The sequence below is a fragment of the Triturus cristatus genome, chromosome 5_1 (genome assembly GCF_964204655.1).
Source record: "Triturus cristatus chromosome 5_1, aTriCri1.1, whole genome shotgun sequence".
Taxonomy (NCBI): Eukaryota; Metazoa; Chordata; class Amphibia; order Caudata; family Salamandridae; genus Triturus; species Triturus cristatus.
The window spans coordinates 495,530,161-495,554,670 of record NC_140587.1 but is presented as its reverse complement, the minus strand read 5'-3'; the positions used below and the strand labels follow the sequence as shown (position 1 = coordinate 495,554,670).

Genomic DNA, 24,510 nt, shown 5'->3' with positions numbered 1-24,510 from the left:
TCAATGCAAGTTGTAGTGAAAGGTACCTGTGAAAAGAGTGCTTTCACCACGTATATGGGATTGTGGGGGAAAATTGGCACAAGATTTTCCACATACCAACAGAAATTCAAGGCTGCAAGATTCCTACTTATAGTTTGATACCATCAGCTAATCCTGGCATTTTAGTCAACTATATTTTATTGGTAGGGATTTAAAGTTCATTCAGCACAGTTTCAAGTATATAATATAATGTGATGTCTGTTAAGAGGCCAGGACTGGTTTGAAGTGAGACATTTGTCATTGAGACCCTTGGCAGCTATGAAGGTCCACACATTAGAAGCAAGCAGATCTGGGGGATCTGATTGCTCTGACGTAAGAGCTCTCACACACACAGATGGGTGTCATACTTTATCATTGGGCAGCTCTTCGTTGGGCAGGCGCTGTAATTCTCAATGGGCCCCTCAATGGGGGTCTTTAGCGGAGGTTTTTGAAAGTAAGATGTTGTGATGAAGTGTAAATTGAGGTGGTGTGTGTGTAGATTGGTGTGAGTGTGGTAACCTAGAGAGACCCTGAAAGTTTTAGTACTCGGGCCCTCTTGTTAAAATAGAAACAAAGGGTGGCTGTGTTGGAGACAATGCTCTGGTACAGCTCACAGGAACATTAGAACATCAATTAACATGTTTCATGCCATCTAAAGTCCCTGTGGATCTGGGCACTTCTTCAGGACCATGTAACCTAATCTACCAATGATTGGGGTTATAGTAATGGTAATTAACAACAATACTCTATCTCAAAAGTCACCCTCAAAGTGTAGGGTATACCTTATGATATCTAAACTCTTACCTGAAATGGAAGAGAGGCATATAGAAGAGAGAATTAAAAACAAGGAGGGTATTCAGTTGGTCATACCCCATTGCCACATTACAATGCATTGGACATTAGGACTGAAACTAGAGCAAAACTACAGTACATGGATCCGTCTATGGGACAATGGGCCCATGCCCTGCCCTGCCCTGCCTGTGTCAACCCTACCATGACTGGACCAGGAGGGATTCCAAAATTCCATGAGGAAAGATGCAGTCCCAGCCTCATATGCTAGCCCAAAGCAAGGGAAGTGATGACATTCTGAAACTCCAGGAGAGAAGGAGCCACTAAAGCCACAGATAATGCTGCCTGCTTATATCCTTCTATAGGACAGTGTGTCCTACTAAAGGGGCTCACTTACATCTCCTTTCAACATTCTTCCTAACAATCCTTCTGCTCTCCTTGTCTCCTTTCTCTTTCACTTTCTTCCATGGCATTTTCCTGTTCTTGATTTCCACATTTTCAGTTCTTACAGAGGTCACCCATTATAATTTCTCACTTGTGTTTTTCTGTAGTGAGTAATATTTCATTCGGTTTTCCTGTCCCTTCTTTTTCTTTACTAATTGCTTTCCAGTAATTTGTAGTTCATACAACGTGGTTGAAGTCTCTTGTAATGCAAAAAATATAGTTTAAACTGTTCACTGAATATGATCAAACAGTGCCTCTAAATGCATGCTGTTTAGGCGTTCACCCCAGCCATCCAAATTACAACGCGCCACAAACAGGCTGTTTGTAAATTCACAATATTTATACAAATAACCTGGACTCAACAACACACCATGAGTAAATAGTAACACATATCCAAAGACATGACCACCGGACCATTGTCAATGGTATGGTTATATATAACGTCACCAGTGATGTCATCAGTGTCATTTCTGATGACTACTGCCACATAATTTTTGAGGTCATGTCCAGTCCACTTTTGAGGTATAGTCTGATGAGAGATGCCCGAGTTACGGTTGACCAGCAGACCCCAATGACAAATTCCAGGGTTTCTCTATGTTTTGAGGTGGAACCATAATGTCACTTTTTTCATGGTTTCTCAATGAATTTCTTAGGTTTTTCACATGTAAGTGTTTCAGTGTATGCACTACCTAACATAAAGTTATTTTAAATATATTTTTTTCACTATACAAATATAAACACACTATTGCAGTAAGAATAAAGGGGGCCCTTATTTGGAATAAGAATAACAATCACCACTGACTCACGGATATATTACTACAGTGCACAGGCACAATTCTGTATTCCATTTTAGTATCTCGGTAGTGTGGAACTTGCAAAAACTAAGGGTGGGCGTAGTTCGCGAAGTAGCACTTCGCGAAGCTACGCAAAGTGAAGTTCGCACTACGCGAGCTACGCGTAGCACTTCGCGAACTGCGAAGTAACATGTTCGCACTGTGCAAGATGTTGTTTTCAATGAGTGCACAGTGCGGACAAGCAACCGGCACTGTGCAATCATTGAAAATGGCATCTTGCACAGTGCGAGCTGTAGTTTTCTGCTGCTCGAGTAGATTTTTCCTCGAGCTGCAGCTTTCTCAACGCGAACTGGTAGTTTCTCATCGCGAGCGGTCGCGAGCATACGCGACCCCTCGCAATGAGAAACCTGACCTTCTCGCGTTGGGAATCTCGCCGGGAGGTTTATTTTCCATGCTCGCGATCGCGAACAAGGAAAAAGTCTCGCCAGGATGTCATTTTGCTTGCTCGCGGTCGCCAACTTGACGTTGAGGACCGCGAGCAAGCAAAAAATGACCGCAGCACTACGCAACACTACGCTACGCGTGTTCGCACTGTGCTACGTGCAGTTCGCGTAGTGCGAAGTAGCGCGAACTTCGCAAACTACGCGAGCGTAGCGTAGTGCTTCGCCCAGGCCTAGCAAAAACACTGATCATTGACTCAGATTCTGTTTTAGAATCACTTTACTGAAAAATACGGGGCTATCCCTCACTAGGCCTTGTTATTGTGATTTAATATTACTGCACAATTGTAACTGCATGTGCTTCCAGTCTGGTTAAACAAATGTATCACTACTGTAAATGAAAACAACAGCATTGTACAACCCATAAATGTGGCTCTGCTGAGTGCAGTATGCCATGTATAACCATTGTTGAGGAAGGGGGAGGGGGGGGGGGGTCATCCTGACTCACATGAGAATCATTCCCCCTCCCTACAATGAACAACAGTAAATAAACAGCAAATTCTGCTCTCTGCTTCTCCAAGCATATTATATAAATATTTATACCATGCCATTGGAAATAAATGCAGCTCAGTTAAACATCTGATTGGAGCAAGTGTCGTAACCTACATAGATTAAAATGTCAATCGCTGCAGTGTAATAATTGAATCCCATTGTTTTGCTACAGTAACCCTTTCTAGAGACACTTTAACTTTCACAGCGCGTGCTGATACCTCACCATACGATACACATCCAGCGCTTGTTATTGCCCCTTTTTGAGTTGCACATTACACAAGCTGCTCAGGAAAAAAACCCAAATATTATGTAAACACCCATCCACTTGTTTTTTAACCAGGCAGTATAACACTTTGCATTGATCAGCATTAGTAAATTCAGTGCGTGTTTCGCTGACCCATTCGATACCCGGTTCAGAGGTGCGCTGGAAATTACAGGCATGTTTGTCCCTTGCCCTATTCAAGAGCCCCTGGACCTACAGAATTGCCACTAAGGTCTGCGCAATGGATGTGTCCAAGATCAAATGTCCTCCAATATCCACTTTCTCACCTCGAAACAAAACAGAACCCTAATGCAAGTTGTGGTCAAAAGAGACAATGTTGACAATCTTGTGTACAATGCCCACTGTGTCAGTGCAGCTCCTGGCCAGTGGTGCCCCAGGAGTAGGTACAAAGCCTCTGTGCTGTGAAGTGCAGGCCGGGAGAGCGCTCCACTGGGGAGGACTTGAGGTGGTGGTCTGAGGAAGACCCAGGATAGGAGAGGGGGAAGACCAGAGCATTGCAGCTAAGCTGTTGTTGCTAAGAAGAACAAGCAGTCATCCCAAAAGCAGTGTACAGGCTGAAAAACCCCACCTGAAAATCAAGATGGACCCTAATTGTTGTTGCTGGTGTCTAGAATACATAACAGCCGTATTTACGTCCACCTGAGGGTGGTGGAGAGACATTTGGGTAAACGTCTGATTAATGGGAGCCTTTTACCACTTTGGGCATGACCCAGGTGCCAGAAAACTCTACTCATGATCCTACTCTTTCCAATTATGTTTCTCGGTAGTATGGGGCTTGAGGAAACCTTCACCAGTGTTTTAGAAAATAATTGCTGGTGAGGGTGGGCTTCCTTGTTATTTGGATGGTGAGTGGCCCGTAGATTGGACTCTGCACTGGTCAACAGGGGGGTCGGGGGACACGCAGGAGCATGGCAGAATGTGAGAGCCTCCATGCCTACCTTCTCACCAGTTTCTGCCCGTGCATCAGTAAGATCTGCTCTCATGTGGTCAAGGTATCGAACACGCAGAGAAAGAGGAGCAGGTGGACGAGAAAAGTGCAGCTGACCATATAGCTCCCTGCCTGGAGTACTAGGTGGAGTGGGAGACCGTTGCGTGCCTCACTTAGGCAGGGGCACCTGCTAAACAAGAATTTAGGGAGCCATCAAGTTAGCCTGGCTTTCCCCTTAATGGAAAATAATGTAAAAACATACATGCAAAAAAGAAGCGGAAGGAGACAACAAGGATGACACATGATTGAAGTATGTCTGGAGCCCCGAGCCTATTGCAACAAAATAAGGGGTCCAGCAATATTGAATGAGATTGCCTTCACAGTGAGATTTCATGCTAATGTTTTGATAGCTTTTAAGTTTTAATGTTAATGAATGCTGTCAATTTTAGAACTGCCTTCAATTTGTTCCAGGTCAAATTGTATAGGGTTATGCCCAACAGACCCTACAGTACCTGGGCTACAAACATTAGAAATACAAACATGGTATCCTGTAGGGAATAACCACATTATTATCTCCACCCACAGTGAATTATTTAATTTGACACTCGGTTATATGAATGATGTACATCAACCAGTTCATTCACTTATTTAATTTATTAATGGTAGTCCTTGTAGTGTTTCCACTTCACAGACAAGTCCTTGGGGCACAATTAAAATTACAAACATGTTCTCGGACCCATCAAAAAAGAAGTAAAAAGAATAGGAATTTTAAATTTAAAATACCTTTTTTAAATGCCTCCTTTCTTCCTCTGACTGTTTGTATTCCTAATGTTTGTTACCCAGGTACTGTAGGCTTAGTTGGGCATAACACTATACGTTTTGGCATGGTTGTTGCACCTCTTTAGGTGTGGGATTTCATGGAAAATATATTATTCATTAATCTATGTGTGATAAAACTCTTTGGTCAGTGTTTCCCTTGGTGAAGAATAGTGTTAGACATGCTCGAACCACATGTATTTAGCTACATGGAGGATCACATTACTCAGCCTCTAGAACATCCATCTTTGCTCAGTGGAAACCAAGCAGCTCCCACAAATACACATGTGGAGAAAATAGAAAGATTAAAACAACTAAAGAAGAAACATTTAAGGACTCAATTAAACGTACAAGTCCTGTTAGAGCAGCTAAAGAGCAATAAGGTACAACTAGGACTACAGGTCAAAAATGTTCCAGTGATTTTCATTCTAGACAAGGGATACGTATTACAGCTCAGCGGGGTGGGCACAAAATGCACGCGTCACTGGCTCGCCTTATTAATAGAAACAGCGATACATATATTATGTATCGATAGAATTAAAAGCAATTGAAGCCCTAGAGAGAGAAAGTTTAGGCGATCCTACTATCCAAGAAGCTAAACAACTGTTGGAAAGTGTAGAAAAAACGATCAGATTTTAGGAGCGTCCCTGTGAGCTAAAAATGGACTAAAGTTACATGGTTTAAATCATTCATATAACCCAGTGTCTAACTGAGTCATTCACTGTGGCTGAAGTTGATAGTGTGATTTATTCCTACAGGATATCATGTTTCTATTTCTAATAATTATTGTTGTTCCAGGTCTCTGTAAATGGTTGTCATGTGAATGTTGAGTCTAAAAACTGGGTTTTCACACGCATTGTCAAAGGCTGTGCTTTGGGTAAACACCCTGTCAAAGCTAATAGACCTAACCTTTTGGATGTGTAAATATGTCTAGACGCGCAGCTTCTTTTCAGGGTTTGGGTCTGCTTCTGCACATGTTGTTACATGTCTCCTTGCAGATATCTGAAGAAGACGAGATTTATAAACATAGTTGCTCTCTGTGACATTTTTAGGACAAGAGATTTGTACCTCAATTATTCTATGAGATCACACTTTAATTAACTTATATATATATTTGTAATTGTGTGCTTAGTATTTAAATGCGTGTCCTATAAAATGTTTTCCCCCTTTAAAGAAGGGTAACTGGCTGGACATTCATTTACTGACTGATATTGTGTGCCTTGCTGGGTTCTGAGTTTTTAGCCCGCAACACCTCCCTAAGTCAGTTTTAACCTTTTGTGCCTTGTAATCCAGAGAGTCCAGTACTGAAATGGGTACTGGTTCTCCACTGTGACGGGCCACAGTACAGAGGTCAAAGGCCATCCCTTGACACAATTGGGGCCCGGAAAGTTCTGATCACTTCACCAACCAGGTGTCTCACACCTTCATCCTTTAAAGGTTAGAAAAATGAGTACCATCACTGTCTGCAATAGGAACACCTTATATTTACAGTCGTTTAAAATAGCATAAATGCGCTATGAAGTTGTTTCTCTAAAACAAGTTCTCATTAATGTCTTATTTATTTCATATTTGATAAGCATACTGTACCACGAGGTGAGTCTAAGATCAATCTATTGTGATATTTCTGGGTGATCTGTAATCTGACTCCCAATTCTGTACCCACTATTCTTTCTATTGCATATCCATATAACAAACATTTTTGGACTGCGTTCAGAGATATCGATGGAAAGTGTATTCCAAAGTAGTATTATGTCTCCTTCCTAGTCGACAATCCCCTGATTACCTAAGGAAGGCTATAGCTAGTAATGAGCAATGAGCGATAAACGAAATATCAGCCACGCTTGTATCTGTGTCGCATCGTAAAGATCACCCACCATTCTAAATTACAGCGTGGCTTCTTGTACCTGTCTAAATGCACAGTCATATGAGGTGTGCTTGCAGAAGCTGTCTTAGACTTGAATACACATATTGTAAATACAATATAGTCCACAGTAGACCTGTGGTTTAGTAGATCCTCTAATAAAATGCCCTCAAGCGGATCCAAATAATGTGCTATGTTAGCTTATATAAAATAGTTAATAGTGACTTTAAATCTATACATTGAATCAATCCTTGCATGCCGATAACTATCGCCCTTAACACGTATGCCATCGTTGACTTCACCGTTCTGTTCATACAGAAATTGTATATTGCATTCTGCCCTAGGTTCTGTTTTTATATCATTGAAGTAATTTGACTGCTTTTTCTGATGGTGTGACCTCTTTTTGGTGTCCACTCTTACAAGCAGACTGATGACATTTGCATCTGGTGATATATTCATCTTATTGTACTGCTGCTGAATTTTATTTAAACCTTTTCTCAAAATTGAGGGCGACCAACACACTGCACTTTACCATTGTTTGTCATTCAACATTTTCAGATAATGAGCAGCCACTTTTTGCTGTCGCATTCGCATAGAAATGTGTTACCCAGGCAACCGCAATGTTTGCAAATGGCTCACTAGTGTCTGATCAGAAACAAACGACATACATTAATGTGACTATTAATATGTCATTTGAGCATCCAAGGTACACGGTGACACAAATGTCGACATTCTAAAATCAGGGCTGGTATTCATTTTATAATGCTGGTTTTCTGAAAATTAAGGATTGGTGTTTCATTTACTCGTTTTACACATTAACTTTTTATTTTCCTTCAATTTTTCACAATTTTATAAACTGATTATTGAATATTAACTAAAAGTTGCTAGATTGATCTAATACGAATGAGCCGCTCATTTGCCAATATCTGCGTTTACTCATGGGACGGATTGAAGGACATGTAAACCCATCTTACAGCAGAAGAAAATGAAAGAAAAGTCACTTACATCTCCAAACTTTGAAATATGTGTGTATAGTGAGAAGATTTGAAATGATTCTTCATGAGTTTTTCCTTGACATATTTGTGTATTGTGAGAGGATTTAAAATGATTCTTCATGGGTTTTTCCTTGAAATATGTGTTTATTGTGAGAGGGTTTAAAATTCTTCTTCATGAATTTTTCCTTGAAATATGTGTGTATTGTGAGAGGATTTAAAAGGATTCTTCATGAGTGTTTCCTTTGCTCTGCAGTGTGCGAGGCCATAGGTGGTTTCAACAGTATCCTCCAGACAGTCTACAAACCCAAATTCTGTGCACTTTTTTCCTGCTAACCAGTGGGAAAATGCTTGTGCTCTCTCCCTAAAACATGGTATAATTGGCATATACCTGATGAGTACATTTAATTTAGTTGTAAGTTCCTGGTAAATGGTACTACATGTACCCAGGGCCTGTAAATTAATTATTACTAGTGGGCAACAACAGTCCTTGTGCCACCCACTACAATAGCTTTTTAAGGCATTCCTTCAATTCATAAGGCCATTAGTTTTTTTGTCATCAAGTTTGGAGTTTGTGTCATAAAAACAAAAAGGTTTAAACTTGGCATCCACTCAACAGACTTCACTGCTGTGAAAGGACCCGTCATGGTGTTGGCTTCCTTCATAGCAGTGAGATCCTTGCCAGACATAGTGATGCCTTGATAAGGTGGGTGGCCCTCCCCCAGTGTGGAGAAAGCCATGAGTTCCAACCTGCTGGTGAGATAGGGAGCCACCCACCAAGGGCTAAACAAGGCTGCAAACCCACTGAGTTCTTCTGTGGGCATGGCATATGAGGCGAGCTTTTATAAAATATTCATGTGATGTCACATACAGCAGAGGCCTTGCTGCATTTTAACATGACTATTGTGTGCATAGACTGCGCTACTGTGCAAGACCGTAGTTTAGGACCTAAAGGAATGACATGTTCAGTACTAATGTGGGTCTTTCCGCCTTTACAATCATGTGTGCTCAATTGTGACGTTTTGTTCTGTAGCTCCCATTAATAAGCCAGAAAAGGAATATCCCTGCTCTCTCCAGAAGCTTGCTTATTTGGTGGTTCCACAACTATAAACGACCTTACTCAGTTACACATTGGTGGAATAAAAGATACATTACCTGCAGCATCTGTGGGCTCCCTGTGTTCTAAAAATAAGATTCAAGCATGAGCAGAACCCTCATCTCTCCATAGAACACCATGTAAGAAAAAGTAATGAAAGGCAGCAGTAATGGGGGTGTAGCAGGCAGATGGACCGATTACAACAGGGATACCGAGTGATGAATCTCTGACTTCGGGCTTCATTTCATAAAGATATGCGTGGCTGTATATGACTCGGCACATGCATTCTAAGATAAAGCAGTTAATTATAGCAGTTATATACTTTTTTTTAATGGAAATGTAACGTGATGAAAATGGTTCAGACAAATTATTGTCAGAACCATTTTCATCAGGATATGTAAAACCTAAGTATACATGTCCTCATTTTTAAGTACAATGAACCCTGCCTGCTCTATGAGCCTTTAGGGCCTACCTTAGGGGCGGCTTATACGTATTAAAAAGGAAGGTTTAGTCCTGGCACAAGATTTATTTTCCTAGGTCGAAATGGAAGTTTAAAATTGCACTGCAAGCTGCTAAGGCAGACCTGAGACATGTTTAAAAAGGCTTCTTTAGGGGGTGGTACAAGAACTGCTGCTGCTCACTAGTGACAATTAATTTACAAGCCCTGGGTACACGTAGTACCATTTACTAGGACCTTACAACTAAATTGAATGTACTCCTCAAGTATATGCCAATTGTGTTTTAAGGAGAGAGCACAAGTATTTTACCACTGGTTAGTAGTGAAAAAGTGCACAGAGTCCTAATGGGTTCAGCAACAGAAGGGAAAAGGCTGGCATTGACCCAGGAACAGGACCAGTCCCTTTATTAACAGTTTTAATTCTTCACAATCATGCAGTGCCTTACTGTTTACAGTTCAAGTATATGGGATAGTCCCAGTCTCAAATTTGCCCCCACCTCATGAACCGCTTTTGCCTCTACTTCTGCTCCTTAAGACTTAATTATGACAACATTGTGTGTATGGCTGTTTGTTTTCTAGAAATTTTGGATAAGACAAATGTAGTCTGCATGGGTGATTTTTAACATGAATGTGTAGCAGTGTTAGTCATCCCAGCCAGGAGGAAGAATGCAATTACTATTTTACAGAATCCTCATAGATAAAAGAGAGGTATTTAGCAAAATGTTCCTCTATCTGCTTCTTGTCTTTTTGATGCAGTCCTTTATCATGACTGGGATTTAGTATTTAAGACTTTTGTAGCATAGGTATCCTTGTCTACTGGAGAGTGATTCCATTCCAGTTTATTGCATCAATAGGCTATGAAAGGAACAATTCACAAAGCATTAGGATTGAACAGCTGAAGACTGCTCCAGTAGGATTACAAGTATGTTTGAAACATATTTTTGACTTTTAACCAAATCTCACAGGACCATTTGTAGCAAATCAACAATAGTCTAACGATTTCCAGGAAAATTCTTCAGCACGTGTAAGATTTTTCATTCTATTGGTAATATAATGTTCTGTAGAAAACTCCCCTCCCTTGCTCTAGCGCCCATAAATAAGCCTTTGACAGGAGCAAATTGTATTTAATTTCCATGAAATGGTCTCATTGAGCAGTAACAGCTCTTCCGCTAAGGGTGAGGAGCATCCTCCCACTGGGCAATTCAAAATGGAAAAATAAAATAACAATAACACAACATTATTATTATTTTATTTAACCATACTGGCTCAGTTGGCTGGGGGGGGGGGGGGGGGACAGGCCGAGCGGGGCTGGGCTGTTTTGAGCTGGGGGAGGAGTGGTAGACACTTCCTAAGTACGCAAGACATTTTGGCCATCACAACAGTAATGCAGACTTTGCATGTTCTCCACCCAGGCTGCATTACAGCCTGGGTGGGGAAGATGCACAGCCTCCCAGCCCCTGTCTGAGCGCAGAACCACGGTGCTCAGACCAATCACAGCACTGCTGTGAGGCAGCGTTGTGATTGGTCAGGGGAGTTTGGGAGGCTGTGTGCTTCCTGTTTCCTGCTGCCTGAGAGAATAGAAGTCGATGGAGGAGAGGCGCCGGCAGTATCCAGGTAAGTGTTTTTTTTTTATTCCCTCCGCTCCACCCCACCCCCGTTCAGTAGCAGCCGCTACAGTCATTGAACACTGATAGTAGTGTCTCTTACATATTAGATTGCTAAGCTTCTACTCGAACTAAAACATAGCTTTATTAGACCCTGACCACTTGGCCATTAATTGAGCTTTACTGTCTAGTCAATCTAAGTCTTTTAAATACTCTATCAGTACACAACTACTGTTGCAAAAAAAGCATCCTAGGAATGTATGTATTGTTCCCAATACATTCAAGAATCCCAACAGTGGAAATTGAGGTTTCTTTGAGCATTGCTTTAATGGTTTGCAAAATTCTCAGTTGTGCACTCAACAAGTTTGAATAATTTTTGATGATCAACTTGTTATGAAACAATGGTTAGTGAACAAATTTTATTTTTTGTAGGGATTATTTTGTGAATAGGCATATGAAATTTACATTTTTAAATGTTTTTTTTTGTTCCCAAGTTTAACTACAATGGCAACTTGTTAGGTATTCAGGCTCAAAACCATCACTTCTGTAGATGTGTAAAATGTGCAGTTTCTAACTAAACACATGTTGTGATAGCACTCCCATCAAAAAGTACTCATTCTAAAAACAAATATTGTCAATGAAATATGCATGGATAGAACAGTAAATCTCTGAGTTTGGGAAATATCCTTGATGTAGGATTAAGGGTACGTTAGATTTTTCGCTATGGCGAACAGCTGGTGAGGATAACTGGGAAATTGAGATAAAAATTTGAGTGATTGTATTTATAACTGATACCAGGATGCTGGAGGTTGTTGTAGTCCTCTGGATGACATGGGGATGCTCATTAAGGCATTTATCCATCCATGTTCCCAGACACATTGTGCAGCCATCCATTCACATAATCATGTGCCTATTCATCTGTCAGTGCACTCATTCACCTGTACATTGATCTACATATTGTCTCGTTCTCACATTCACCCATAACACAATCACACAAAGAATTTGGCCAATCAATATGCCACAAATGACCACCTTTTTGCCAAGAGTGATCATTGTGTCAAAAGTGGACATCATTGTGCTGTCTCTTCCCAACATGTTAAGAATTACCACCATTATTTAAGAATCAGAAATCTGCCAGCAGTGGACCCTATCACGGAACATACAATGGATGCTAACAGTAAGACAAGAATTGCTACCATTACACCTTATGTTACGTCCGGTATCATTGCAGTGGTAGTCAGCATTGTATCATGAAATCCCTTTGTAGATCAAGAATTACCACCATTATAGCCAGGAGCAGAATCCTGTCAAGAGTGGACACCGTTCCGTGAGTGCCATGGATGCCCACAATATGTCAGAAATTACCACCAAAATGCCATCATCTTCTATATATCAGGCATGGCCAGCAAAGTGTCATTGATGCTCAAAATATGCCAAGAATTACCCCCATTTTGCCAAGGCAAACATTACAACAATGTCCCCAGAATGCCTCCCCCAGCATGCCAATACTTACCACCATCAAGTTAAAGATGGTTCCATTATTGTAGCACCTGGCTGAGATTGTAGTGGCCAGCTCAAGTCTATGTATCCACTGATGAGGGATGCAACAGAAGAGGGTATTGACACATCCATATGAGCATCAATGGTCTTTTCTACTTAACTGTCTCTCTCCTACCCTCCGTACTAAATCTGTACATTATGGCACAATCCAAGATTCTCCAGTTTCAATCTGTCTTCCTGGGCAGGGCGGCATGTGGACGGGATACGTTAATGGGGTGGGGACTGCCATGGAATGGAGATGGAGACTGAAAGTGGTACAGATCCACATGGGAAGAGATGTACAATGAATGACAAATGTGGAAGAAACACACAGATGAATGTGTTTGTGAGCTGTCACTGCCTTTCAGGTGGAAGGGTGGAGGATCAATCATGCAAGAACAGTACAATAGGCATGCAGCACCAGAGAGCACTATAGATGTTGTATTGTGGCTGAACACCGCAGATGCTGCTAGTTCATGCTCCGGTGTACAATGCGGGCGGGGCAAGTGTTCTGTAAGGGTGTATGTACACACAGTGGAATGGGTGCCGTCAATGACAGATCAGGCGACATAATACAGGTGGATTACCTGCATGAGCAGTCAACACAAGCCTTTGTTTGCTGTGCTCTGTGGTGGTCCCACAATGCCCCCAGGTAGAACAGCACAACAGGCATTAGCACAGGCTCAGACCTCATGGAGCCTGGCACCATAGAGCACCATCGACATTGCTTTGGTGCTCAGCCTGGCAGTGTTGAGTGCTGCTGATGTTGATTTGGTGCTGAGCACCACAAAATCTACAATTTACATGGGATCCACGGTTATGAATCTGGCCAACCACCTGACTTTATATAGGAGGACTCCAGGGTACCTACTGGTACACTAAGACAGTGGTTCCTAACCATTTAACTTCTGCGTACCCCCACTTAATTATTACTGGAAGCCTGGGGACCCCCACTGAATCATCATTGGAATCCAGGGGCTCCCACTGAGTAATTACTGGAAGTCGAGGACCCTAACCTAAGCATTTTCGATGAATTGAACCGCAAATCAATAAACACAAAAAAACCTGAAACAAGCATTTATCAAACCAAAACACAGATGATGCAATATTTGATTTCATTCACAAATATAAAAAATCTAATTTTAATAGACCTTTGTACAATTTAATTGCTACCACCCATCGTCCATACTATATTCTGTTTGATGCATTTGCACTGCTCCAATGAACCAATCTGATCACGCTAACTTCATTTTAAGCCTCCTGTTTCAGATTCCTTTACATTTTCTAAGCAGTTGCGGAACCGCTAAGTAAGCTTTGCGGATCCCATGGGGGTCCACGGACCGCAATTTAAGAATCACTACACTAAGAGATTCTAACCTTAATCAACTTGAGCCACCCACCCACCCACCCACCCAGGCATATCTTCTCTCATCCCACTAAGATCTACAAATATCACTGGGTGGTGTCCTGCAGTAACCCTCCTTGTTCAGGGCTTCATTGCTATCACTGACCTCAGGCTCACACACAGCAGCTCCCTCAGGAGAAGCTGGGCTGGTGACTGATGACGTTCTCCTTGCCTCTCAATGCTTGTCGCCTCCCGGATGTGGGCCTGAACTTGAAGAGGCAAAACCCCATCACTCATTATGACTGACACTCCAGTCACTGAATGGCTGTCCTGAGGTCTACTGCAAAATGTGAATGACACTTTCAACAAAGCTACGGCTGCATGGGCATGACCCGAATGCCCCTTGCTTTGTATGACTTCCTTTGGGCTGATCCAAAATGAAACTGACATTTCCAGGAAGCCATGACTGCAAAGTGCTGACACAACGGCCCTTCTTATTTACTGCATTTTGTTTTTATTGCTTATTGGAGATTTGGCAAAACCGCTGAAGCTTTCTTTAACGCCGGATTTACAAAGTATGCAAAGGGGTTATTATGAATGAACTTTTTGCCCTTCAGTTATAGGATACTGCATCCCTCTTGCTATCTGCTTTTCTCGCCCTCAAATATTGTAAAAAGTGTGCAGCATTATCACTACATGCAGCACATTTGTAGAGCACTATGCCGGAGTGTAGTGCCATGAAATAACGCCTAGACAAATAGTTCTAACTGCTGTATTTAGAGGCTGACACCATGAGGATACATATAGCGCTTGGATAGTATGAGCAATATTTTAGCACTTTAAAAACGTTCTTTGGATGTAATGTTTGAGGCATACAGTCTATGCATATGAAGGCTGTTTGCATTAGGGCCTCAAGGGTCTGGCTTCGTCACCTTCTCGTGCAGTCTTTTGTTCAGATGTTTAAATACGCCCTAGTGCATACTATGGTTATGAAGGGATACTGACTCTGTAGGGATGCAGACCGTGGCCGGCCAAACATAGGCCCACTTTCTCTGTCAGTGCACTTAAAATTCAGCACGCTTTGTCCTTGCTTCTGTTGAGAGTGAAAACTCCATGTCCTTTTCAAAGGGCAACCGGCTGCTATTTGTTCATTGAAACTCCAGAGAGCGGTCTGACATATAGGTTAACATACTCCAACCTGAATAGACGAGAACAAATAGAAATGGTAATGTGTATGGTCTGTTGATGTGTCCTCTGGATCAGCCTATTTCACATTTGCAAGTAAAATGTACCACCTCATTGACTCAGTAACTCGTGTAAGAAAATATGTAGCTGGTTACATGGAGAAGAACTTCAGTGTGCAGGAGGTGTAGCATAACCCTTAAAATGGGAACAAAATGGATTGTTTTCAAGGGAAAATAACCCAAACTGCTTTATACATCTTTATACCATTAGACATACATGTTGTCGAGAATGTATGGAACTATTTGGGCTTTCAGGAATAAACTATTGAGTCTGTAAAGAGAAGGTGAATCATGCATTTTAATCCAACAGTGCTGGAAAGAGAGAGATCCAGACGGATCCTGGATTTGGCAGCTATTATTACTGCTATTACTGAGGATCTATGGCGGCCCCAGCTATATGTTCTGACTTTGTCTCAGTGACCACACCAGGACTCATTCAGCAACACCTGCTCTTTGTGTGCTTGAGTTAAGAGAGACAACCTGCAGGGGAAAAGGAAGGGGTCCTATTTTCTGTTCCAGCTGGGCTCAACACAAATGCCTCAATTAAAGGGCCACCAGCACTCCCTTTGTTCTAGCCTCATCCTGGCTAGGAGCTGATTGCAGTACCACAGAGAATACAAAAGTGCCCGGCTTGTCACTTCACAGGCACTGAAAAGGTAAACCGTGATTGGGGTAGGAACTTGAATTTCCCAAGCCCTGTGAGCTAGAGCTACACATGCACTTTAAGGATGCCAGATATATTTGTCAATACGAGTAAATAAAATAATCACCATTTAGCATTTACTGAAAAATCTTCTTTAGTACTATAAGAAACCATTTTCATCAATTTAAGAATAATGAAAGCTTGAGAATGAAACAGTAGGGATCAAAACAGTTTGCCTGTAAGTCCTTGATGCCTATTTATAACATATTAATTCTTAAAATTAGGATTGTTACTTAAGCAACCCCCTACGCAATCTACATAAAATACACGTCTGTTACCTGCATGTTGCATACTGTGCTTTACAGGATCATGTGAATCCTCTGTGCTATTTTATGATGAATCAGACCTGTGACTAGACTGTATACAGATCTCTCTAGCAAGTCCATTAGCGAAATATCGCCTCACTGGATGTAGCGTGTGTATTATTAACCCCAATGTGGTCAAATGGGCAATATGTTTGTAAGCGATATTTAGGACACAATATTGATGTCAGACAATATTCTTTCTGGCCGTAATATTCTGTTACTGTAACCGGCCCCTCCACTGGGAAGAACTCAATTGTCCCTCCTACTGGCACTGGTGGAACTTCTGCTCTGCGTAGGGTTTCTGACAGTCAAGGATTTGTGGACTGACCTCACAAAAGCATCTCTATGTGCGCCCTATTTGAGCTTAAAAGAGCAAATCATGATTGAGACTCATATTGTGCAAAATTATTTTTTCCTAGGTAATCCATAAATAGTATGCACTTAAGCATATAATTCATTACTTAAAAGTCAACTATGACTCTTCTTGGGAATTTAACTCCAGAATGCGTGCTGTTTGGAATTATCTGGTGCTGCAGATATTTCCAGCTGTTCAGAGCAATGAAGCTGATTATTGCATCTTTCATTTCAACAGTCAAGCCTTTCAGCTAAACTCCCACAAACTGCAAATCAGTTGTGTTGAGAAAGGAAAAACAATTGTTTTTCTTGCACAAATGTCAGTCTGTTGCTCTGCGATGGTCCCTGAAAATGTCTTCTTCTTCAGATTAGAGTTTGAACACTATTCCATCAATTATTGGATAGCAGCATCAACAAAGTTGATCTCAAAGTTTTGTAATCCATTCTCTTGTACGGAGGCAGCGATAAGGGTGAGATATGCGAAAAACAAATTCAGCAGGAGTCAAGGACTTTAAACGTGCATGAGACATATTCTGTATGTGTGACTGTTGTCACCAATCTTTCAGCAGCACGGGCTACAGTATAACATTTTAATAATGTAATGAAAAGGTCACCGGGAAACTAAAGCCTCCCATGACTGTCCAACACGAATAGGATCCATAAGGGTCAGAAAATCCTATCCTGACTGTAGGAAAATGCCTCTGATAACCCACATTTCGTTGGACTGATGCTGCGTTATTTTTTTGTGGGGGGGGGGGTTCTCAGGGTACTGGCATTCTATTAATCAGGCTTCAGTGCATGTGCTCTGACCCTTAAAACTTCGAAATTGGCTAAACCTCTAATTGGCATATTTAACTTACCCATTAGCCTAGTATATGTGTAGGAAATTGGGATATTAGTTGTGGGTCCACAATTTCACCTTACTGGGAACCAAACACTCAATTGTGTGCCTTTACTCTCAGGGTAGTGAAGCAAAGCAGTCCAAGGCTTACTTGGGGGAGGTGGGGTGGGCTAGTAATGACCATTCGCTGGCACACAATAACAGCACTCAATAAATGATAGTGCAGTCAGTGCTTTTTCTTTAGAAAAATGAAAACTGCATTTATTACGCACAAACCCTACCAAATACTTTGCATTGATTTACAAATATATACATCAGGCAGATGGAAAATACCATAGATGGCATTGCATAATCACCGTCAACTTTATTATGTCATTTCCGAATGAACACAATATGTCTGTTTACTTCTTATATACTTTTGAACTAAGAAAATGCAATCCTAAAAGCAGCCCCAGAGAGCATTGTTTTCTGATTTCATAAAATGCAATCATAGATTCAGGCCCTAGAGGGTGCTCCATTCCACATATCTTCCTTACACATATTCAGGCCACATTACTTGCAACCATAAAACAAGCACCCAGGGGGCACCTCATTCCCAACTGTAGAGCAAAAGCTCTGGCCTTAGGATTGTTTTGAAAAATTCTGTGAAACTCCAAAGGGGTCATTGTTTTCTGGACCAAGCAAACATAGGGCCAGTACTGTTTCAAGCTTTCTGGGGAGAAGCTACTGCACTCCTGCAGCCCCCCCATGCTTCCTTTTTAACGTTGTTGATGCCCCTTTCCTACTGGGATCACCACAAGAGGAGGAAAAAACGTGCAAATCAGCCTCATAGGGCACTACGGGGCGCTCCAGTCAGGAGCAGTGATTATTTGATGAGCGGATCTCCCACTGAGCCAGGCAGAGCTGCTGTTTGTTTGTCTTGCCTGTTTCCCTTTTTTAATGTTTTTATGTGTTTTAGTGCTGGGTCCCACACAAACACCCCTGTATGCCTTCTTTGTTGGGGTAGCCCACAAAGCCTACCTCTGGCTGCCCTGCCTGCTCCCATATCGAAGTCTCATCTACACTGCTGTGGTTGCCGTCAGTGCTCTTGTGTCCCGGGCAGGGTGTCATTGATTCTGGTAGCCGCTCGCTACTCCTCAGACACGGGCATGGGGAGCAGAGCAGGCCCACCAGTGATGGGGGAGCACAACGGCACTCCCCTGCCCAGCCCACTTACCATCCTCTGGGAGGCATGGCTGCGCTCCCCACAGTCCTCTTTGTGATTGGGGCCTGGAGTTGGTGTCCCTGGTCGCCCTTTAAATGAAAATATGTCCCAGGAGTTGGCATCATTGGGCCCTTGGAGTTCTAAGTAAGGGGCACCACGCACACCCCCTCTGAGGGTTAAATAAGGTGGAAATGCAATGGAGCCCCACTTTGTCTGTTTGGTAAAAAGTTCAAATGTTGACAATCTTCAAAAAGCCATAACCCAGGCCCTGTTGTGCTGATTTAGATAAACTTGGGCTCATTTTACTCCTGGTGGCAACCTCTAGCCAGCAGAAACAGTTTAGCAGATCTACTTACTTCCAAAGTGGTGTTATCTATAGGGAGCTGCTTTTCCTGGATCCCTGCGCCAGCCGTCCTCTATGTCTTTGTCTCTGGGTGCAGAATTCCAGGGCTTTCCCTCAACTTGTTCCCAGTGGGTGTAAGGGGCCAGCCTCACTGGCCCTTGGGAAGACCCACTGGTCCTGGTGGTAACTGTGGAAGAGTTCTTAGTCCTTATGGGCCATCAGGGGGTTCCTCATTCCAGTTGTCCATGGCAGCCCCAGGGTTCAGCTGTAATGTGCCAAAAACACCAACCAAGTGGGCTCTCCCCATGCACTTGACTTTTTAAATGGAGTTGGGAAGTTTTAGAAGCCAAGCACCACAGGCTAATCCTAGGGTGCCACTTCACCTCTTCACCCCTGTCCATACACTGACAGTTCAAGATGGCGTCATCCAGGAGACACAGGTCACATCTGCTCCTGGGGTCCCAGCTCTGCCCCTCTCTGACATCACTGCCAGGGCCTTTCCCACCAAAAGTTCAAAGAGGAGCCCACTTCTGTGATGGGTCCAGTAGTTTGGGCTTCGTCCTTTTTTCAGTGGACCTGGGCGGTCTCTTACCCTGGTACAGTTTTACAGATAATTATTAGATGCAGATTTTTTATCCCCACCCTTCCCTGCTCAGGAGCTGTGAAGAGCGCCGTTAATTACTCCTCTTGTGTGGATGGCCTATGTTCCTGCTGCTGGAGAGAAATGTGATTAACTTGGCTCAAATGGGTGACAAAAGGCCAAGGAATTGATCCTGAGCTGATCCACAGAAATAGTACAATTATGGATGACCTATACATGGTACAGATACTTTCTTGGAACTCACATATTTTATTTTCTCGCACAAGTTCCACACCATTTTGATATGTCACTGGACTTTGTAGGTCAAAGGGGAGCAAAACTGCACTCTAAGGCAGTTGTCCTCCCTTTCTGTATAATAGAGTGTCCCTATAGACAAAACAGTAAACCCCACTGCCTACCCAAGGTCACTATCTAATCCCACAGAGTCCCCTCTGTGCCAGCTTCCTGTGTTTAGTTACAGCGCTGTGCACAACGGCAGTCTTGCACGAGCTGCCTGCACATGTGTGCACACATGTTCCAGTGTAACTAGCCGAGTGCCCCTTACACTAGCTGTGTCACATTGTCCTTATCTCAAAAGATAAAAACAGACACTGGTTGTAAATATGCACAGTCTATTTGCAATGTGATTACAGTGGGTGAGACACATGTAGTGAGACTCATCCACAGTAAAAAGTCTAAAACCGGGTGATCCCAAAAAGCAAAAAATGTGAGCCTACTGAATTGGCAGAACCCAGTTGAAACAATATGGTGCAGATTGTACCCAGGGCCTGTAAGTTAAATGTTACTAGTGGACTGCAGCACCCATTGTGCTACCCACTAAGGCAGGGGCGCCCCCGTAGATGCCAGCTGCCACACCTGTAGCCTGCTTGTACATCTTTAAAACTGCAAATTCAACCTTTCAAAATAACTCCTTTTGAAAGCATAAAACCTTCCTTATGAATATTAATAAGTCACCCCTAAGTAGGCGTTGCTGCTCATAAGGCAGATAGATTGCATGATAATTAAAAGTAGAACATAAACATGTTATCTTTCCTCTCCTTTCTTTCTTTCTTTCTTTCTTTCTTTCTTTCTTTCTTTCTTTCTTTCTTTCTTCTTTCTTCTTTGTCTTCCTTTTTCCTTTTTATCTTCTTAAAAGATTAAAATGCACTTGTTTTTATAATGTGCTTCCTATTTCAATTCAAGTTTTTCACCTTTCCATTCTTATATTATAATATTAGGTTTTATATGCTGTTCTTAATTCATAATATAATATCTTCCCTTTTATTATCTTGTAGTTCATAAATTTCTTTCTAGGACCTTTTTAAATATTTATTACAAGCCTAATTCTCTTGAAAAGTCGAATTTGTAGTAAATATTTTAGAAAATGTACTTTTAGAAAGTTACATTTTCCCTACGTATAGCCTCTGGACGGTCCATTTGCAGGAGTTCCATCTGTCACTCATGAGCTGAATAGCTCCCATGTTGAGGTGTGAGTTTGCTACCAGAGCAGAGACAAAGGCATTGGATGTTCCTCTGGAAGGATGACCATCTAAGCTGTCTCAGGAATTTGATATACTTCATAGAGGTCTACCTTGTCAGAGGACAGGTCAACATGTTAACTGACACCTGGGCAGGGCCTTTCTTCGTTCCCCCAGTCAGGTGTTCACCAATCCCAGTGGGAGAGGATCTGCCCCCTGGAACTGGTTTGAAGTGACCAAAGAGGAGTTGCTCATTTCCCTGATCATGCCTGGGGTGAGCACACAGGCTCTGCACTTAGATTTGGGTAGAGAGGGGTACTGTGGAATTGTTTGAATTAAGGCATGCATAAACTGCTGCAAACGTGGGTAGGGTTACCCCCTGGGAACTTTTTCCTATTGGTTAGTAAGGGGCCAGGGGTCACCCTCCGCCCACACGCACTAGCCAGGCATAAATATGGCACCCTCTTCAGAACACTATGGAAGACTGAAAAATTACTGCACCTGTAGTAGCGACTTGTGAGGAGACCTGAAAGTGTGGACCTGCTCCCACTTGAACCCAATAAAAGAAGTATAGTCCAAGAACCAGTTGGCTGACCTCCTGTTAAGCTACAGAAGTGCACCAAGCTGTTAGAAACCCTTTTTCATGAATAGTTCAGCTGACACATTCCAAATGGACCTGCCCTGAACCCTGCTTGTTCTTCTGCTGGCGTGACTCTTGACTCTCAAGCACTATTGCTGATGTTCTGGGACCCTTGGCTGTGTCAAAGTATACTCCTCCTAACATCCTGAGACATCTGGGGGTTAGACACTTTTTGCTTCCAGGGACCTCCGGAGCACAGGGAAAACCCTGCCAAGGCAATCCAATGAGGGTGAGTTGTCGTTGGGCCAAAGATTCAGGTTTCTCCCCCTTTGAGCTTTTCCACAGCAGCAAATCTGTTGCAGTGGGACATTGTGGAGAGGGTATCTGAACTGATGAAGCCCTATTCTGCTACAACTTCCAGCCTTGCCTCACTAGAGGAATCAGTGCTCCCATCACTGTAGGCCTTAAATAACACCAATGTTTTGGTCAAGCACAACAAGATAACCATAGTACTTATTCTGTATTTTTATAAACTGGAGGGGGATATGTTTTTGGTTGTGTTCTCAACTTTTTTTTTTTTACTGTTTTGTTACTTCTAAATGCATTACACGTTTTCTTAAATTAAGCCTGTCTGCTCTGTGCCATCGCTATCAGGGATTGATCTCAGGTTTTAATAACTGAAACCTTTACTTCACCTAACAAGAATTGTGACATTAATACTTGTGGCGGACTACTATCTACCCCAACTAGTAATCCACTTACTCACTCTGACAATAAGTATTACATAGCTCGACAAGGGCAAAGAGGACACACTGGCCGATGTCTTCCCATTTCGAAGACTAACTGGAGTGATACTGATCACCACACCTGTATCCATCTTGGCAGTTTAATATTATGGTGCGGATTTGATGGTGGGTATCTGCAGCAAGTCCTTTGTGCAAAATGGTTTTGCTCATGCTTTTCTGGAAATCACACCACTGAAACCTCCATAACAGAGAGCGTGATTCTTCCAGACACTGTTCGTAAATTGAGAAGAAAACAGGCTCCAGCTCAAGCTAGAGTTTGACTGCACTAGGAAGTGAACTGAACTCCCAGCTTGATCCCTGAGCAAGTGTGCAATCTAGGCAAGAGGCAGACTGACTACGGTGAATGAAGAATGAACCTGGCATTCGTAGAGCGCACAACTACCTCAAGGGTGTCCTGAGACGGAAAAACGAAGCCATGCGGACTTTGTGTCGTGCTCATTTTGCTGAAGGACATTTCACCACCTGCACTGCAAGGCCTAATTAAACATCGCTGCAGGTGGAGGTCGCGAAATGCCTGTGGGCAGCGTGGAGAGGGAGGGAGAGGTGGGGGGCATGCACGTAATTAAAACCTGCAATTACCAGGGGGCAAACAACAACATCAAGAGTGTGTTGCTGTTTGCCCTATGGTGAAATGTCTGCAAATCAAACACAAAACCATCAACAGATAGAAAGGGAGTGTTAGTGTCAAGTTCTTTACAAAAAAACACAGGGTTGGTGGGAAGACAAAGGTGAGCGGAAAGATGGTTGCAAAACATGGCGCCCTAAATAAGTGGAGGACCTGCCACCAGATCTGGCAAGTGGAACCACAGGCTCATAGCAAGGCAAAGAGGAGGACATAAGGGGGGGGAGAGGGACTTGTAAGGCTCTCCTAATGTCCAAGAGCCCACCACCTCTGTGATATCAAACACTGCTGGAACCCGAAGCGCAGGCAAAGCAGATTGTGCGTCTGATTTAGATCTCGTGGACGGGTTACTTCATCACAACGGTGACGATATCCCGTCCGACGAAATATAAATCCCATTGTGTCCTATGGGATTTATATTTCGGCAGACAGAATATCCGCCACCTTTGTGACGGAGTAACCCGTCCACTTTAGTCTAAATCAGGCGCTTTGATAATTTGCGCCTTAAAATAAGTATAAAATATGTTCTCAAAGATGTTGTATTGAACAACATCAAGCGGGAAATGTTTTTGTACTGAGTGTTCCGACTTCAAGCCCTTGTTTATTCCTCCATGTTTATTACAGTGTGCTTTTTTGATTTTAAAGGCTAATACTTTAATTATTTGCATACATTGTAAATGTGCAGTCACAAACACAGTGGGAATTACGGGCAGAACATTCTCAATAGGGCTCGGCGTACCCACACGGTTGCATTAAGTGGCGCCCTGCAGATTATCCACATTATTCTTGCTCAAAGGCTGACTCCACTTCATCAATTTTCGCGAGGCGGTGCGCCTGTTTCTAGGGCTCCAGGGAGCTGAGTCTGGAAAACAAGAGCTGGGATTAGCGGGGGCGCTACACGTCACATAGACGGCCAGTATGGGCGAACATGGTCTGCAATATTCGTGGTGTTAAATATTAAGAAAGAGAAAGAGGGAAAGTGAGGACGACGATTGGCGGCCATTTTAATTCCAGGCCATCTTCCAGACGATAAATTCTGGCCCTAATTTTGTTTAATGCGGTAGTAATTCCAAACAAGGAATTACTGAAATAACAGGTATCTACTATTTTAGAATTCGGATTTGTTAAACAAGAAGTAAATACCTATGATGCAGCTATTGATTTAGAGATTAAAATTCAAATTGTGTTAGCCTAGAAGGCAGGCTTCATTTGGTTTGGCTGACAGGCTGGTTCGAATGATGTCTTTTTTGTAGTGTGCATCTTTGAGACACTCTCATGCAGCACAGTCTGCCTTTGGTTGGAAATCTCCCGTTTTTATCACCTCTGATAAATCTACTGCCTTCTGACTTTCCTCACCGTAGGTATTAAGAGCAAATCTAAACAGTACTGGTAGTTTGCATAGAAGTTTTAAAAAATATGTTTATGTATCCCAAATCACACGTTGAACAATGTACCTTCAACCAAATGCAAAATAACAGTTGAAGCCCTGTAT

At 42.5% G+C, this 24,510-nt stretch overlaps 1 protein-coding gene across 6 annotated transcripts in view; it reads left to right on the top strand.

Moving 5' to 3' along the window:
- Positions 1-24,510, top strand: part of RALYL (RALY RNA binding protein like) — a 1,712,955-nt gene that overhangs the window by 812,067 nt on the left and 876,378 nt on the right. The gene's annotated exons all lie outside the window — the stretch shown is intronic.